The 10,718-nt window shown below is 41.2% G+C and overlaps 1 pseudogene; it reads left to right on the top strand.

Moving 5' to 3' along the window:
- The first annotated feature begins 2,006 nt into the window (after positions 1–2,006).
- LOC139407951 (methylcrotonoyl-CoA carboxylase beta chain, mitochondrial-like) lies at positions 2,007–4,947 on the top strand (annotated as a pseudogene).
- The last annotated feature ends 5,771 nt before the right edge of the window (positions 4,948–10,718 follow it).

Raw genomic sequence — 10,718 nt, 5'->3', positions numbered from 1 at the left:
TGCAGTGACTGAAATTAAACTCCAACTGGACTTAAAAACTTGAACAGTCTATCTCCTTTCCCAGTTTCATCAACTGTTTTTAATTCACACTGTTCCAGATGCAAAGGGGGTTGTACCTAATAAAGTGATCCCTGACCACTGTATCTATAGACTTTCCAGAATTTTTTCTGGGTATACCCGGGGTATTAAACATTTGGCTGTAAGTGTTGAACCTCAGGAAAAAAGCCTGAAAAAGGAAATACTGATACCGGAAAATACATTTTGGGAGGTATAATGTACTTTGATGTAGGTTTGATGTACCTACTGTAGTTGTTGTAATTCATGTGCCATAATCCCACATGGTGATCTCATGGAACCTTTCTGTTTTTCTGTTTTAGCCATTAGGGGAGGTGTTATTTGTATTCTGCATTAGGCTAACAGGAAATACAGAAAAAAGGAGGGAAATTCTCAGACTTACAGTAGATTAAAACAAGGTTGACTAGGTGTTTTTGAGATAAACTTTCGTCTCCAATAGGTCATGTAAAGCAGAAAGACGATCTTTGGGGGACCCTTTGCTACAGGGTGTGGGAAGGGGGCAAAGCACAGACAGTGAGAGAACAATGTAGTATGCAACTGTGAGGGACAGATTTAGTATTTGAAGCACAACCTTTAAAATGATGGGTTCCAGAAAGCATCTTTAATTATGTCAACAATGCATAAAAATGTGGTCCTCTTTTTGTTCCAGTCTTCAAAGCGAAACAAGACTGCTCAATGTGTGCTTTGCATCATCCAGAGAAAACTGATGATCATCTGACCAACTGGGTTTGTCTTTGTGTAATATAACAGTAGGCTATGAAAACTCATGTAGTTTCATCCTTAAAGACATTTAGAAGTATGAAACTTTGTCTTGAAACTCTTTTATCAGGGTTATCCTTGTGTTATTGCTAGGGTTGCACATTTTGGGGAATATTCAGAGGTGGAAACTTTCCGTGGGAATTAATGGGAATATATGTCAATTAATTTTAATACCATTTAAATGTAGATGTTTTTTGCATTGGATATATTAGCCATATCATATGGAGACAGAAACATAAACCTTTTACCTTATCATAAGTAGACAAATTGCAAATGATGAAATCCTTCCAATAGAAAAAAACAACAATTTAGTTATGAATTGAACTTTAATTAAATGAGTTGACTCTTCACATGGGATGATTTCACTGAACAACAAAAGAAAGGGAATATTGAATGATCCCCAATGATCCCCAGCGCCTCTTCAACCTCAGAAGGCTGAAGAAATTTGGCTTGGCCCCTAAAACCCTCACAAACCTGTCGGGCTGTATCACCGCCTGGTACGGCAACTGCACCGCCCACAACCAAAGGGCTCTCCAGAGGATGGTCTGCCCAACGCATCACCAGGGGCAAACTACCTGCCCTCCAGGAAACCTACAGCACCCAATGTCACAGGAAGGCCAAAAAGACCATCAAGGACATTAACCACCCGCGCCACGGCCTTTTCACCCCGCTATCATCCAGAAAGCGAGGTCAGTACAGGTGCATCAAAGCTGGTACTGGGAGACTGAAAAACAGCTTCTATCCCAAGGTCATCAGACTGTTAAATAGCCATAACTAGCCGGCTACCACCTGGTTATTCAACCCTGCACCTTAGAGGCTGCAGGGTTGAATAACTGGGTGGTAGCCGGTTATCACTGGCCACTGTAATAATGGAACACTAGTCACTTTAATAATGTTTAAATAATGTTCACATACGGCTTTACTCATCTCATATGTATATACTGTTTTCGATTCTACTGTATTTTAGTCAATGCCACTCCGACATTGCTCAATCTAACATTGATATATTTCTTAATTCCATTCTTTTACTTTTAAATGTGTGTGTATTGTTGTGAATTGTTAGATACAACTGCACTGTTGGAACACAAACCTTTCACTACACTTGCAATAACATCTGCTAAATATGTGTACGTGACCAATAAAATGTGATTTATAACAACCATGTCATCCATTCATTGCTTTTCAGGGGTTTGAGGATCAAAGGCAGACTACGTCCTATTTATAGCTCATCTGTCAACTCTATGGAACGTTGACCCGTGCACATCTAGCATGCCCAGGTGTCCAGAACGCTGTTTACACTCAAGCATATCAGCAGGCAACCTATGGCAACGTTTGGCACAGATTCTGTCAGGCCGAGCTAAACAGCAGCCAGTGTCTTCATACTTGATGAGCACCAGTGTGCGCGGAAGGCGATTGCTAAGTGCCTTTCCAGTTTTAGATGATGCCCTCCAGCCAATTCACAATGATGTATTCCAGGCAGAGGAGGCTGGTGGGAGGAGCTATAGGAGGACTGGCTCATTGTAATGACTGGAATGGAATTAAGGGAACGGTATCAAACATATGGAAACCACGTTTGACTCCGTTCCATCTATACCATTCTATCCATTACAATGAGTCCATCCTCCTATAGGTCCTCCCACCAGCGCCTACTGATTCCAGGCTAACCTACGAAACAGCCAGGCATGCCAACAAAGGTACAGTGCCTTGCGAAAGTATTCGGCCCCCTTGAACTTTGCGACCTTTTGCCACATTTCAGGCTTCAAACATAAAGATATAAAACTGTATTTTTTTTGTGAAGAATCAACAACAAGTGGGACACAATCATGAAGTGGAACGACATTTATTGGATATTTCAAACTTTTTTAACAAATCAAAAACTGAAAAATTGGGCGTGCAAAATTATTCAGCCCCTTTACTTTCAGTGCAGCAAACTCTCTCCAGAAGTTCAGTGAGGATCTCTGAATGATCCAATGTTGACCTAAATGACTAATGATGATAAATACAATCCACCTGTGTGTAATCAAGTCTCCGTATAAATGCACCTGCACTGTGATAGTCTCAGAGGTCCGTTAAAAGCGCAGAGAGCATCATGAAGAACAAGGAACAAACCAGGCAGGTCCGAGATACTGTTGTGAAGAAGTTTAAAGCCGGATTTGGATACAAAAAGATTTCCCAAGCTTTAAACATCCCAAGGAGCACTGTGCAAGCGATAATATTGAAATGGAAGGAGTATCAGACCACTGCAAATCTACCAAAACCTGGCCGTCCCTCTAAACTTTCAGCTCATACAAGGAGAAGACTGATCAGAGATGCAGCCAAGAGTCCCATGATCACTCTGGATGAACTGCAGAGATCTACAGCTGAGGTGGGAGACTCTGTCCATAGGACAACAATGTATATTGCACAAATCTGGCCTTTATGGAAGAGTGGCAAGAAGAAAGTCATTTCTTAAAGATATCCATAAAAAGTGTCGTTTAAAGTTTGCCACAAGCCACCTGGGAGACACACCAAACATGTGGAAGAAGGTGCTCTGGTCAGATGAAACCAAAATTGAACTTTTTGGCAACAATGCAAAACGTTATGTTTGGTGTAAAAGCAACACAGCTGAACACACCATCCCCACTGTCAAACATGGTGGTGGCAGCATCATGGTTTGGACCTGCTTTTCTTCAGGATGGACAGGGAAGATGGTTAAAATTGATGGGAAGATGGATGGAGCCAAATACAGGACCATTCTGGAAGAAAACCTGATGGAGTCTGCAAAAGACCTGAGACTGGGACGGAGATTTGTCTTCCAACAAGACAATGATCCAAAACATAAAGCAAAATCTACAATGGAATGGTTCAAAAATAAACATATCCAGGTGTTAGAATGGCCAAGTCAAAGTCCAGACCGGAATCCAATCGAGAATCTGTGGAAAGAACTGAAAACTGCTGTTCACAAATGCTCTCCATCCAACCTCACTGAGCTCGAGCTGTTTTGCAAGGAGGAATGGGAAAAAATGTCAGTCTCTCGATGTGCAAAACTGATAGAGACATACCCCAAGCGACTTACAGCTGTAATCGCAGCAAAAGGTGGCGCTACAAAGTATTAACTTAAGGGGGCTGAATAATTTTGCACGCCCAATTTTTCAGTTTTTGATTTGTTAAAAAAGTTTGAAATATCCTATAAATGTCGTTCCACTTCATGATTGTGTCCCACTTGTTGTTGATTCTTCACAAAAAAATACAGTTTTATATCTTTATGTTTGAAGCCTGAAATGTGGCAAAAGGTCGCAAAGTTCAAGGGGGGCGAATACTTTCGCAAGGCACTGTAGGTAGCAACTCCATATAACTCAGCAATGTCAGTGTATCAACTATTTTTCCATTTGTGCTGTATTGTACCAGCCTTCTGACTATGGTGGCCCTTGCAGGTATATTTTAATACTATAATACTTAAAGAAGTGGGTGGAGAGAATGCAGTAAAGAGGCACACCCAGAGAAACAAAAATATGTTGGTTACGGACCGGGTACGCATGCTGTTAGAAAATGGATACTAACTTGAGCGGTCTCCCTTCGCTGGAATGAGCCTGCTCTATGGAGACATCCCCTCAGCAGGCTGAGTAACAAGTAGAGAGGGTGCTCTGCTCTGTCAGTGATGGATGCTCTTAATGCATGCCTGTCACTCATCTAAATGTCCAACCTCAAATTTGGCAGCAAGGGAAATCTCTTGGTCCAGTGCATTGTAATAATGAAGTATGTATAAATAAGAATAGGTGTTATAATCATCATAATGACTTTGGGCACTCTCCACTGTTGCAGGCATAGGTCAAATCAACGGACTGTGGTGTGTGTTTATTGCTAATGATGTCACTGAGTGGTGGTACAGCCTACCCCATAACTGTCAAGAAGCAGCTCAGAGCCCAGGATGTGGCCATCCAGAACCAGCTAGTCTACTTGTTGGAGAGTGGAGGTGCATTCCCTCCTCTTCAGGTGTGAACTAGAATCACTGAGACCAATACAACTAATGAATGACTCGTATAAAGATACAACAGAACACTAATACTACTGATCAAATGATTTCATCTGCAGTCTGAGATCTTCCCTGCTTAAGACCAAGGAGGATGCTGTTGATTGTGTGATAGTTTTTAGTTTTGAAGCATTTACCTATCCTCCTACAAGATGCCATCTAGACTTTTTCTTAAAGGTCAGACTTTTACAACTAACTTAATTATATTTTCATGCAGTCTTTCATTGCTTCATAAAGTACATGCATATAGGAACCTCTTAAATGATCTATGTTCAAATAAAATATTAATTACCTGACACATTTTTTAAGCAGAATGTTCAACAAAAGAGCATCAGGACAATAAAGTATTTTTTTGTTTAACCTTTATTTAACTAGGCAAGTCAGTTAAGAACAAATTCATATTTACAATGACGGCCTAGGAACAGTGTCTCGTTCAGAATCACAGATTTTTATCTTGTCAGCTCGGGGATTCAATCTAGCAACCTTTCAGTTACTGGCCCAACTATCTAACCACTAGGCTACCTGCTGCCCAAAGTTTAACCCTGTTAATTTGCAAATCAGTTTGGTGTGTTCTGACCAATCATATCTTTCCCTACCAAAACAAGAACCAGATTAAGATGGGCAATCTTTTTGAATGAGAATGGAGAACACAAGGAAAATAAGTCTCTTCAGCCAGCTTTCATCTGCCTTTACAGATCGGCTCATTGCCATGGCAGTGAAATATTCTAGATGCAGAGGGTATTGCAATCTTGATCAGGTGATGGTGCTCAAACATTCGGTCTGGATAACAGAAATTACTTGTTGAAAACCTTAATAAATCTCGACAGAAAGTTTACTTTAGTTTTTCATTCTTAAAAACTCCACTTAAAGTACACATTTTTTATAAAGGCAATACGTTTTATTCAAGTGTAATTGCCTGATTTGAATGTTTTTCTTCAGGCATCAGGTTGGCAATGTGGCGAGTAATGGGGAGCTAACGCAGAATGCATCATTGAAAGGCAGCCACTCTGTCTAGCTGTGTGACCAGCGAGACACCCCCCTGATATTTCTACAGAACACCGTTCCAACGCCAGAGTGGACCCTTTTCTAAACCCAGGAGTGGCACTGCAGGCAACCCTGAGCACTCACCACAGAATGAAAGAACACATTGTTGTGACGCACAAAAACTGGTGAAGAGGAGCACAGTGAGGCATCTCAACATGCCTTTGTAAACACACAGACATTCCTGTGGAACTCAGCCAGCTCTGTTATATAGTACTATGATTAGAATCAGGTCTTGAATTCAAAACGCCATGTCATCAGAATGTTTCATTAGCTGTTGTTTTACATTTGTCATTTAGCAGACACTTATGCGCTCAGTTCTCACACTCATTCTTAAACATGGCTGTGGAATTTCATGTCAGTGTCTTAAAAAGGTTGGCTGGTGTTAGTCATGGAACAGATCTGTGAGTATTTATACTCTCTCTCCTGTAGGCAGAGACCAACAGACTAAAGGCTCATGGTTCCATGACGTCTGCTGTGGCATGTCTCTGTTCCAAAAATCACTGTTGCCATGGCCCTGAGAGTTATGCTATGGTTTGTCCAATATGGCCAGTAGTAGTCACTATGAAAATCTGCCTTGTGCCTACACATCAATTCCTTTATATATTGAAAATACGAACGAAACTGGTCCCTGTCTTTTGTGTGTGTTTCAGGAAGAAATATGGAAAGCAAAATATGGAAAGAAATATGGAAAGCATACACATGACCATGGTAGCAATTAAAAGGGAACAGTTTGGAGATTATGGGGAAATTATTAGAGGAAAGGTGAGGACACAACAGATCACCTGACATAATCCAAACATTACACTGTTGATTTTATGTGCATTTTACATTTACTGTACTTTTCACCACATTTGTTGATAACAAAATCTAAAAATACTCTGGATACATTCAGTAACATAAGAATATTATTGTAAAATGTGGGGTTGGCGCAACATAAAACCCCCAAATTAAAAGGGTTTGAGTGAGAGGCTAACTGGTGTAAGTAATTTCAAGGCACTTTTATGACTCAAAAGAAGTCTTCAACTTTTTTTTTTTTTTTTTAGCTCTCCTAGCTGTGCCATTGGGGAATTAGAGCAAAAACACTTGTAGTTGTTTTGTTTGGAACACAACCCTGCATCTCCATCTTTACACAATTACTGTTGTTTACGCAATCCAAAAACAGTCCATTATAAATTGCAATCTGATTCATGTGGGCATAAAGCCCACATGAAAGCTTGTACTATTAAAGCTTGTACTATTGCCAACATGACTAGCTAAATTATAAAATATATCTTACAGTGTTAGGCTTTCACAAAGAAATTCAGAGAAACAGATCATTTTGGTGCGCATAGAATGGAGTCGTGTGCATTCAGATGCTTGGTCCACAGCAAATTTTCTTCACAATGCAACAAAGATAGGCTCATTCTGTTGAGGACAACCCAATGCTGGCATCTTGTAACTGTACATCAAACATAGTGATCATAAACGTTGACACTGTATATAGCATTGGTTTTATATGGAAATGTGAAGTGCGCGTTCGGATTCACAGGGGTTTGGCTTGTTTGTATGACAAAGCAATATTTATTATAATCCTCATCCTTTCAAAATACATAGTCCTCGTAATTTACAGCAATTCCCACAGGAAACCAAAAACTTGCAAACTTCTTGTCGCATGCAGTGTTCAAGTTCAGAACAGCGGTCAGTCAAAACCCATACAGCGCTGGAAAGCGCAGAGCCAGAACTCTGAAGTCATGTGTAGTATGTTACTTTGCAGCCACTGCGTTCCAATTTAGGCGCTTATCAGTGTCCAAATCTGCCATTTTCAACCCGTATAATGTTACGAGTGTAAAGGGCTACCAGGAGTGTTTATCCTTTTAGGTTAAAGGAGAGCTCTGCGTTCTTCGTCTGGCAGACTCTAGGGTGGAGTGATTCTTCCCCAGGACACGGGGAAGGTAACTCTTTGAGAATCATACCTGACACTTATATAGGTTCACAGAGAATTGGCTGGTCCTCACTGACTGGAAGCAGCTGTTGAGATTTTCCTTGGAAAAACCAAAACCATTACATAATGGCATAGTTTATTTGGCTCTGGCCATCACAAGTCATTATTTTGGGGTTTGCCTTTAAGATGCAGGATTATTGAATGCCACTTGGTTCGAAAAAAAATAGTGTTGCAAATCCTTTGAGTGGAAATCCTGATCAGTTTACACATGCCCATTCCATGTTTCTCTTCATGCTCATCAGGTTGAGTAATTGCCTGAAAATCAAACAGGAATATCAGCTCTTCAAAGACAAATTAAGTACATCATTACTCTGTGAGAAGCTGACTCACTGGTTTTTATTTTAAACAATTACCTTTAGCAGAAGTATGATGTTAAATCTATTTGACAAAACACCTTTACAGAGGAACTAATTAGCTAAACAATGTGTACCATCACACAAAAATGTTTTTGTTGAGATTTGTAATGTAATAACACTATCAATACAATTTGTTTATTTGTATAAAAGTAGCTGAATACATTTGTAAATACAAGTTGAAACATGTACCATAGAAATCTCAAATAAGTCTGCTGTAAATTCTCATTATGCAGCACAATTTAAGGTTCAAGGTTAAGACAAACTCGGCAAAAAAAGAAACGTCCTCTCACTGTCAACTGCGTTTATTTTCAGCAAACTTATCATGTGTCAATATTAATTACATAAGATTCAACAACTGACAAACTGAACAAGTTCCACAGACATCTGACAAACAGAAATTGAATAATGTGTCCATGAACAAAGGGGGTGTCAAAATCAAAAGTAACAGTCAGTATCTCGTGTGGCCATCAGCTGCATTAAGTACTGCAGTGCATCTCCTCATGGACTGCACCATATTTGCCAGTTCTTGCAGTGAGATGTTACCCCACTCTTCCGAGGCACCTGCAAGTTCCCGGACATTTCTGGGGGGGAATGGCCCTAGCCCTCACCCTCAGATCCAACAAGTCCCAGACATGCTCAATGGGATTGAGATTTGGGCTCTTCGCTGGCATTGGCAGAACACTGACATTCCTGTCTTGCAGGAAATCACACACCGAATGAGCAGTATGGCTGTTGGCATTGTCATGCTAGAGGGTCATGTCAGGACGAGCCTTCAGGAAGGGTACCACATGAAGGATGATGATGTCTTCCCTGTAACGCACAGCGTTGAGATTGCCTGCAATGGTAACAAGCTCAGTTCGATGGTGCTGTGACACCGCCCCAGACCATGATGGACCCTCCACCTCCATCCCGCTCCAGAGTACAGGCCTCGGTGAAACGCTTATTCCTTCGACGATAAACGCGAATCCGACTATCACCCCTGGTGAGACAAAACCGCGACTCGTCAGTGAAGAGCACTTTTTTGCCAGTCCTGTCTGGTCCAACGACGGTGGGTTTGTGCCCATAGGCAACGTTGTTGCCGGTGGTGAGGACCTGCCTTACAACAGGCCTAAAGGCCAGTCCAGCCTCTCACAGCCTATTGAGGACAGTCTGAGCACTGATGGAGGGATTGTGCATTCCTGGTTTAATTCGGGCAGTTGTTGTTGCCAACCTGTACCCGTCCCGCAGGTGTGATGTTCGGATGTACCGATCCTGTGCAGGTGTTGTTACGTGTGGTCTGCCATTGCGAGGACGATTAGCTGTCCGTCCCGTCTCCCTGTAGTGCTGTCTTAGGCGTTTCACAGTACGGACATTGCAATTTATTGCCCTGGCCACATCTGCAGTCCTCATGCCTTCTTGCAGCATGCCTAAGGCACATTCACTTAGATGAGTAGGGACCCTGGGAATCTTTCTTTTGGTGTTTTTCCAGAGTCAGTAGAAAGGCCTCTTTAGTGTCCTAAGTTTGCATAACTGTGACCTTAATTGCCTACCGTCTGTAAGCTGTTAGTGTCTTAACGACCGTTCCACAAGTGCATGTTCACTAATTGTTTATGGTTCATTGAACAAGCATGGGAAACAGTGTTTAAACCCTTTACAATGAAGATCTGTGAAGTTATTTGGATTTTAATGAATTCTCTTTGAAAGACAGAGTCCTGAAAAAGGAACGTTTCTTTTTTTTCTGAGTTTACATTACTATGTGGACTAAGCAAATGAACAGGCTACATGATCAAACAGTACATTCCATAGGCAACACCAGCGATGCCTCAACAAATGGATACTCAAATGATAGTGCATTTGAAAAGTATCCAGACCCCTTGACTTTTTCCACATTGTTAATTTACAACCTTATTCTAAAGTGGATTAATAGTTTTTTTCCACCTCAATCTATGCTCAATACCCCTTTTGGATTCGGGGCTAAACTTGGAACATTGTTATACTCAGAGGTATAGGAACATTAGCTACGAAAGAGAAATGAGGGGTGCCATGATGAAGCTTGGGAGGGGCTGAGTGCAGGGAAAACAATCGCATGTGACAGTACTGATAAGGGGAGAAACCGTTGAAGGCTCATATCACTTAGTTCCCTGCTTAGCAAGAATGATGCAATGTTTAGCGATAAGGAGGAGACTCCACCCAAAGTGGGGTATGAATACCACCACGGGGGAAGCCATGTCTGAGTCTGAATTACAGCTGTATCGACCCTTTGGGAACAATTCAACTTGGTTAAGCTTCTCTAGTGTCCTTGAGTTATTTACTCTGAGAATTAGAACCTAACACCCCATAATGACAAAGCAAAAAACGGTTTGTAGACAATGTTGCAATTTAAAAAAAACTGAAATATCACATTTACTAAGTAGTCAGACCCTTTACTCAGTACTTTGTTGAAGCACATTTGGCAGCGATTACAGCCTTGAGTCTTCTTGGCATGACGCTACAAGCTTGGCACACCTGTATTTGG

The sequence above is a fragment of the Oncorhynchus clarkii genome, chromosome 4 (assembly GCF_045791955.1).
Source record: "Oncorhynchus clarkii lewisi isolate Uvic-CL-2024 chromosome 4, UVic_Ocla_1.0, whole genome shotgun sequence".
NCBI classification, from domain to species: Eukaryota; Metazoa; Chordata; class Actinopteri; order Salmoniformes; family Salmonidae; genus Oncorhynchus; species Oncorhynchus clarkii.
This window is presented reverse-complemented; position numbering and strand designations above follow the sequence as displayed.